General features: G+C 37.5%; 1 long non-coding RNA gene across 1 annotated transcript; it reads left to right on the forward strand.

Annotated features, from left to right (window-relative positions):
• Nucleotides 1-3,138: 3,138 nt before the first annotated feature.
• Nucleotides 3,139-4,704, forward strand: LOC120443181. The gene is made up of 3 exons (XR_005615217.1): nt 3,139-3,287; nt 4,218-4,246; nt 4,672-4,704. It is a non-coding gene; the product is annotated as an uncharacterized LOC120443181 (long non-coding RNA).
• The last annotated feature ends 3,100 nt before the right edge of the window (nt 4,705-7,804 follow it).

The following is a 7,804-nucleotide window of genomic DNA, read 5'->3' on the forward strand; positions in this document are numbered from 1 at the left end:
TTTTTAACTTAAAATTCAGCAATTAATTCATTTCAGTGCATACATTCAGATTCAAGCATTCACACTGCAGTTTCTTCAGAAAATGCACTTTCTAGTTATTATTATTATATATTCCGTGACCTTTTTTTTGTACTCTATCTCCTTCAAAACCGTTCAACTTAGAAAAACCATTCAAACACCGTTAGATTCTCTTCTTTTGGACACGACTGCTTCTACTTTTCTCATTTTTAACATTTATAATTTTAATTTTATTCAACTTTTTTCACCCAAAATTTCCCATATATTTCAATGGGGAGACCCTTCAAATCCTCATTCAACTTACTCATTTTCAAACTGTATCTACTTCAACATACGTTGACATAGAGCCACCATTCAAACTTTAAAACGAAGACAAGACATTCAACTATTCAACTTGTATTTATCTTTTCAATATCTGTTATACTTTTCTTCAGTTCCAGTTTAAGTTTCATGATGTTTTTTCAGCCGTTTCAGCGTTTACAATGGGTGTGTATGGGACGGAATGTTTGGGCTAGAGTGAGCCAGCTCAACTGCTAGAGTGAGAGGAGCGACAAAATTAATCTTAAAATATTTTTTAAAACTGCTGCTGTGTCCGCAGCGTTTGCTCTACAGGTCTGATTTTACCCTCAAAACGTAGCCATCGCTGTCCTCTTTCATCCAATGTGTTTACTATTGTACTAGGTGTTATGGTTCTTTCATAAATGTCACCAAAGCACAGCCTCCTCCTCCAACTCCTCCATAGACTCTAATGTTAAAATGGCTCAGAAGGTTCCTTTGAAAATCAGAAGAGCATGGTGTTTTTACACTGTCACCACGTCCATATAATAAACTCCACAGGCATGAAAACTGAGAATTAGGTAGACTGGACATTGCTGCCGCTCACGGTGAAAGAATTTCGTCAATAGGACCTGTACTTTTCATTTGGGAGCGATTTGTTTCGGCCTGACTTTTCTGTTCATTTTAAGCAGCTAAAGTGAGGTGCATGTCTGTGCGTGTGTATGGAGCCATTGGGTGCAGTCACTATAGCAACCAGGCTCACACCTGCCTGCCTAACGAGCTCTCTCTCTCTCTCACTGTGCCAAGATTCATCTTAAACACTTCTCTTTCAACTGCTGCTGTGTCCACAGTGTTTGCTCTACAGCCATCATTTTACCCTCAAAACGAAGCCATCGTTGTTCTCTTTACAACAGCGTGTCTTTCAAAGCTCATAGATACAAATGTTTTAAATTGTGTGCATCCAAGTGGAGGGATCACATTTTAGTCATTCAGTGATTCAAAGAATATGAACTTTTAATATTCATTCAGATGTTTTCTGACTCTAAATTTTCTTTTCTCATTTCTTAGGTTTTTCTAATTTTAATTTTAAAAACTTTTCAGCTATTTTCCAACTTCTTCTGTGTGACCATCAGCTTTCAAAAGTTCTGCACTTTTGTTTTCAGGTTAAAAACTCTGTATTTCCAGCTCATTCAACATTTTTAACTTATAATTCAGCAATTAATTCATTTCAGTGCATACATTCAGATTCAAGCATTCACACTGCAATTTCTTCAGGAAATGCATTTTCTAGTTAGTGTGAATGCTTGTAAAAGCATTCACAGTATTGTTCTTCTAATCTTTATTATTCTATTTTATTATTATCTATTCAAACGCTTTTTTGTACTCCTACTCCTTCAAAACCGTTCAACTTAGAAAAACCATTCAAACACCGTTAGATTCCTCTTCTTTTGGACACACGACTGCTTCTATTTTTCTCATTTTTAACATTTATATTTTTTAAATTATTCAACTTTTTTCAACAAAAATTTCCCATGTATTTCAATGGGGAGACCCTTCAAATCCTCATTCACCTTACTCAATTTTAAACTCCTACTACTTCCACATACGTTGACATAGAACCACCATTCAAACTTTAAAACGAAGCCAAGACATTCAACCTTTCAACTTGTATTTATCTTTTCAATATCTGTTATACTTTTTCTTCAGTTCCAGTTTAAGTTTCATGATGTTTTTTCAGCCGTTTCAGAGTTTATAATGGGTGTGTATGGGACGGAATGTTGGGGCTAGAGTGAGACAGCTGAACTGCTAGAGTGAGAGGAGCGAAAAAATTAATCTTAAAATCTTTTTTAAAACTGCTGCTGTGTCCGCAGCATTTGCTCTACAGGTATGATTTTACCCTCAAAACGTAGCCATCGCTGTCCTCTTTCATCCAATGTGTTTACTATTATACTAGGTGTTATGGTTCTTTCATAAATTTCACCAATGTGCAGCCTCCTCCTCCAACTCTTCCATAGACTCCAATGTTAAAATGACTCAGAAAGTTCCTTTGAAAATCAGAAGTACAGGCTGTCTTTACACTGTCACCACGTCCATATAATAAACTCCACAGGCATGAAAACTGAGAATTTAGTAGACTGGACATTGCTGGCACTCACAGTGAAAGAATTTCGTCAATACGACCTATACTTTTCATTTGGGAAGGATTTGTTTCGCCTGACTTTTCTGTTCATTTTAAGCAGCTAAAGTGAGGTGCATGTCTGTGTGTGTGTATGGAGCCATTGGGTGCAGTCACTATAGCAACCAGGCTCACACCTGCCTGCTTAACGAGCTCTCTCTCACTCTGCCAAGGTTAAACCTAAAAATGTCTGCTGCATCTAAGCAGTTGTAGTAAGATTAACTTTTTCAATAGGTACAATAAGACAGATTTGACAGGGGTCAGTAGTTAGTATATGCCAACTAGTAGAGCATTGTGATTGGCACACAGGTTTTTCAGATCTGGGCAGTTGGAGTCAGTTGATGACTTTAAAATCATCCTTTCTGACTGGATAATTAAAGCTTACAGCATCTACCTGTCTGTAGTTGATTTTCCCACATTTTAACTAATGTTTAACTAATCTAATCTCATTTAATGTCTCTGTTTATAGTCTGTATAGTTTATCTCCCCACTAACAAACTTAAAGTAGTCTTAAAATAAAACCCACATAACAGTTCAAGATGAAATACTTTTTATTTGCTCATGTAATGCCAGTTGCCATATTTTTCTGTATGTCACTCATTCGCTTATACAAAAAGTACCAATTTGTACACTAGTCTAGTATATTTTTCCTCTATCTCTATGTCTCTCACATACAGAGACTAACACACAGACATGTATATACTCATTATTGCTGTTCAAATTGATGGTCAAATTTCCAAGCACCACCTGAACGCCTCATCTGTTTTCAACCCATCACTGGACCAACTGTCGTCATTCCGCTTTGCTCTCTGCTGTGGTAAGTACAGTACACTCAGTACTGCACTGTTTTATTTTTATGATGGTAAAATACATGTTTGACATTTAAACTCACATATCAAGTCCAACAGAGTTTAAAAGAGTTCAAAGAATAAAGAAAGAAAAAAAGAATAACCTTCACTATCATTTATATAGGTTTATGACATTTTGCTGTTAGCAGCAGTGCTAACGCTAGCTTCAATACTAATGCTAGCAACGATGCTAATGTTAGCAACAATGCTAACGTTAGCTATAGTGCTAACACTAGTGTTAGCAGTTGTTAACTGACAAAAGAATATTACTGTGATATTCCTGTGATATTTATTGGCGGTCAGTGAGACAAAAGTAACAAATGAGCTTTATTATTGCCATTGTGGCTTAGTTTTAACAGTAAGAGTGCTTTATGACTTTTGCTGTTAGTAGTCGTGCTAACGCTAGCTTCAATGTTAATGTTAGCAACAATGCTAACGCTAGCTATAGTGCTAACACTAGCCTTAGCAGTTGTTAACTGACAAAAAGAATATTACTGTGATATTCCTGTGATATTTATTGGCGGTCAGTGAGACAAAAGTAACAAATGAGCTTTATTATTGCCATTGTCGCTCAGTTTTAACAGTAAGAGTGTTAGTGCTAGCAGCAATGCTAACACTAACTGAAGTGCTAACATTAGCAGGAATGCTAGCGCTAGCAGCAATGCTAAGACTAGTAACAGTCTAACAGTAGCGTTACATAAGCCTTACATAAGTGGAAATACTTCAGTTAATTAGTTTGAATTACAAAATGGCTGCTGTATCAGCTGGTGTGCTATATTACTCTATAATTACCCTGCTGACTAAGTTCAGTGTATCATGTCATGTGGGTTATGTATTTCTGTTAGTCTGATAACACTGTACAGACAACTAACATATTATTTCTCGCCTTACACTTTCAGGAACTTGACTGACACCTGTGCTTTGCCTGGTAGGTGTGCACATACTGTAAGAGAAGTAGACCAAAATAAAAAATAATCTGACTAATATAAGCTGTAAAGTGATGGGTTCAAACTTTGTGCTAGACCTTTTAAACACAATTTTATAATAAATACACATAAGTGCAGCTTAACAATTGGGCTAAAATATTTTTTCATACATTTTTGTCGTCACATTACATGTGAATAGTTAATGATTCACTCAATCATATTTGTATTTAAAATATTATTGCTGAATTTAATTAAATATTTATTCTTTTAAAAGTGCCCAATTATGCAACTTTTTGCACATGGCAGCCAACAACAGTTTAGCTTGAATATTTGTTTTGTCCTTTTCAGTAGTCACAATTAGTTCATACAATTACCATGTGATATCATTTTAATAAAATTATTATTTTTTTCTCCTTTTTGTTCACAGTGTGCAGAAGAAGAACAAGGACCAGATCTCCAGTCTCTCTCTCACATCCCAACCCCCAACCCCTCTATCCTCTGTCCTGCTCCACCTGTTGTCTCTGCCTTCTTTCCATCTGTATTTCACCCTGTGGTTTGTGAGAAATTTTGCCAAACCAAGAATCTTATTGCGGTTTGATTTCAAAGCCGTGTCTCTCCTGCTCTGTCTGTTCTCTCTGCTAAATTTTTCTCTACCTGTTTTTTTCACTCTTTGGCTTGCTGCTGAGAAATGCACAAGCCAATAAAGCAATAAAGAGTGCATATTTTGCCTCAACCTTTGAACAAACTGAACAAACAAAGAAAACTCTACGGTTTGATTTCAAAACCGTGTCTTTCCTGCTCTGCCTGTTCTCTCTTCTAAATTTTCTCTCTACCTGTTTTTCACTCTTGGCTTGCTGCTGAAAATGCCAAGCCATTAAAGCAATAAAGAGTGCATATATTGCCTCTACCTGAGAACAAACTGAACAAACAAAGAAAACTCTAATTCACGGTTTGATTGTGATTTCCCAGCCGTGTCTCTCCTGCTCTGCCTGTTCTCTCTTCTAGATTTTCTCTCTACCTGTTTTTCATTCTGGGCTTGCTGCTAAGTTGTGCCAAGCCAATAAAGACAGTACATAATATTCTCTCGACTGAAGAACAAACTGTCAAATGAAAGACAACTGTTTCAGACAAATAAAAACTGAAATATAAAACAAAGACAACATCTCCTGGTGTGTGCCACTCTTATCTTGTGAACATATTTTCTGAAGACTAAGAAACACTTGCAGGTGTGTGAAAATGCCAAGGAAGCAGAAAAAGTCAAAAGCTGCAAAACAACGCTGGAAGAAGTTCCATGAGATTCACAGTGTACCAATATGTGAACAAGCTGAGTGTGATTTTCCTCAGAGCTCTGCAGAAGACAGTGTGTCTACAAAGACCAATTCTGACAGTGTCAAACAGGCAGGTCAACATGTTCCTGCACATGTACAACAGGTATCTTATGCTGATGCTGTAAAGAGTGGACTGCAGCATGAATTTAGTGAACAACATGAGGTGTCAAGTGCCCCACAGGTGGGTTATGCTGATTTGTTGAAAAGAGGCCATCACAGTGATGTGGCAGGACCATCTCATGCAGAAAGAGTGAACTTTGAAAACCAGCCCTCTGTAACACATGTCTGTGCATCTCACAGCCAGGCACATCCTAAATATGGAGACTCCAGAAACCACCAGTGCACATGTAACTCACTCACATTTCTTGCATTCCTTCATGAGAATGAAAACATGACTACAGCTGACCTTAATCTGGTCTTGGATAAAGGTGATGTGATGTACAAAGAGGCAAAGAAAAGATTCCCCAAGAGTATTCATTTGGCAACCGATGAGCTGCCAGACAAAGTTTATGCTCGCAGGTCTATGTATCATGTCGACATGACACAGCCTTTCCGGTATGGGACATTTGAAGAACCTCCAGAGGAAGCAGTAGATACCTTTCTCAGCTTAGAAGCAGGACTGAGCTGCCTGTTGTCAGATGTGCATTATGCCTTACTGATTATGAGTGGATTGTGTATTGCAGTGTTCAGATCCACATCAGGCGAATATGGGTTCTTTGACCCACACTCCAGAACACCCAGTGGTCTTTCTCTACTACTACAGTCACGTAATCGTGGTACAGCTGTGATGCTGAAATTTACACTCCTCAGTGACATGATTAAGAGGCTACAAGATTCTTATCAAATGATGGAGATATCACCCTCTTGTAACTATGAGCTGAAGCCTGTGCAGTTCTACAGTATGAGCACAGTCAACCTGAGTGATACTATCACAGACACAGTCTGCAGACCAACAGCTGCCACTGCTGTGGCATCTACTCACGCTGATACAACTGTTGATGAAGCAAACCCCTCTACTCCAAGGAGAAACACAACCACTGGTCTGACTGAGAACATCTTTTGTCAAATGTCCATTTGTACGCCACTGGTGAAACAAAAAGAAGTCCACATGACTCAGTTCACATCATATGAAGATCAGAATGAACCTCCTAATATACCAACTGAAGAACTATGCAGTGAATTTAATTTCTTTCCATCGAATGATGCTTTTTCATGTCAATCAAATGCTGCAATAAAAAATGTTGCTGCCTGTGATCTTTCTGATATAGTTTTACAAAACTGAAAAAGTTAATAAACAACAAAGGCACAAAATGAAAAGAAGATTAATGGCATCAGAGAAACCCAGAAATCAGAGAAAAGAAAACCAAAAAGGAAAGAACGACAAAAATATGCTTCAAATAAAGAGTACAAAGAAAAGAAAAATCTTGCACAAGCGAGGCATATAAAAACAATCCTGAAGTTAGACAGAAACAACAACGGTATGTTAAAAGACGTTACTGTGAGAATGCAGAATTCAGACAGAAACAACAACAGTATGTTAAAAGACGTTACTGTGAGAATGCAGAATTCAGACAGAAACAGCAACAGTATGTTAAAAGACGTTACTATGAGAATGGAGAATTCAGACAGAAACAGCAACAGTATGTTAAAAGACGTTACAGTGAGAATGCTAAAGTTAGACAGAAACAAAACAATATATTAAAAGACGTTACTATGAGAATACTGATTTCAGAGAGGAGAAAAAAGCTATATCACTAAAAGGTATCGAGAAAGCCCAGAATTCAGAGAGAGACAGAGATCTCGAGTGACTCAGCGTTATGCACGTGACAACGCATTCAGAGCAAGACACAAACAACTAATGAAACAACTAATGCGAGACAGGTATCAAAGTAATCTTGCATTCAGGATTATGCACAACATGAGATGTGCCATGAAAATAAAAAGGAAATACAGATGGGTGAACAGACAAACCCAAGAGAGTGACAACAGTGTGATCAATGAGGCCATATCTGTGTTCAAATCACATATCAAAGTTGGACCATCATACCCATGTACTGTATGTTTCAAGGCTTCATTTCCAAACCAAGTACGACCCTGCATAAGGTCAAATTATGTCAAAACCCACATGTGGTTGCAACATGTTTGACAGGAAGGTTTGTTCATGTTTGTGATGAAAACTGCAGAAATGAGCAGTGCAATGTGCCTGATGAGAGAAAGAGAGAGTGGATTTGT

This window comes from Oreochromis aureus, linkage group 12, assembly GCF_013358895.1.
Source record: "Oreochromis aureus strain Israel breed Guangdong linkage group 12, ZZ_aureus, whole genome shotgun sequence".
Classification (NCBI taxonomy): Eukaryota; Metazoa; Chordata; class Actinopteri; order Cichliformes; family Cichlidae; genus Oreochromis; species Oreochromis aureus.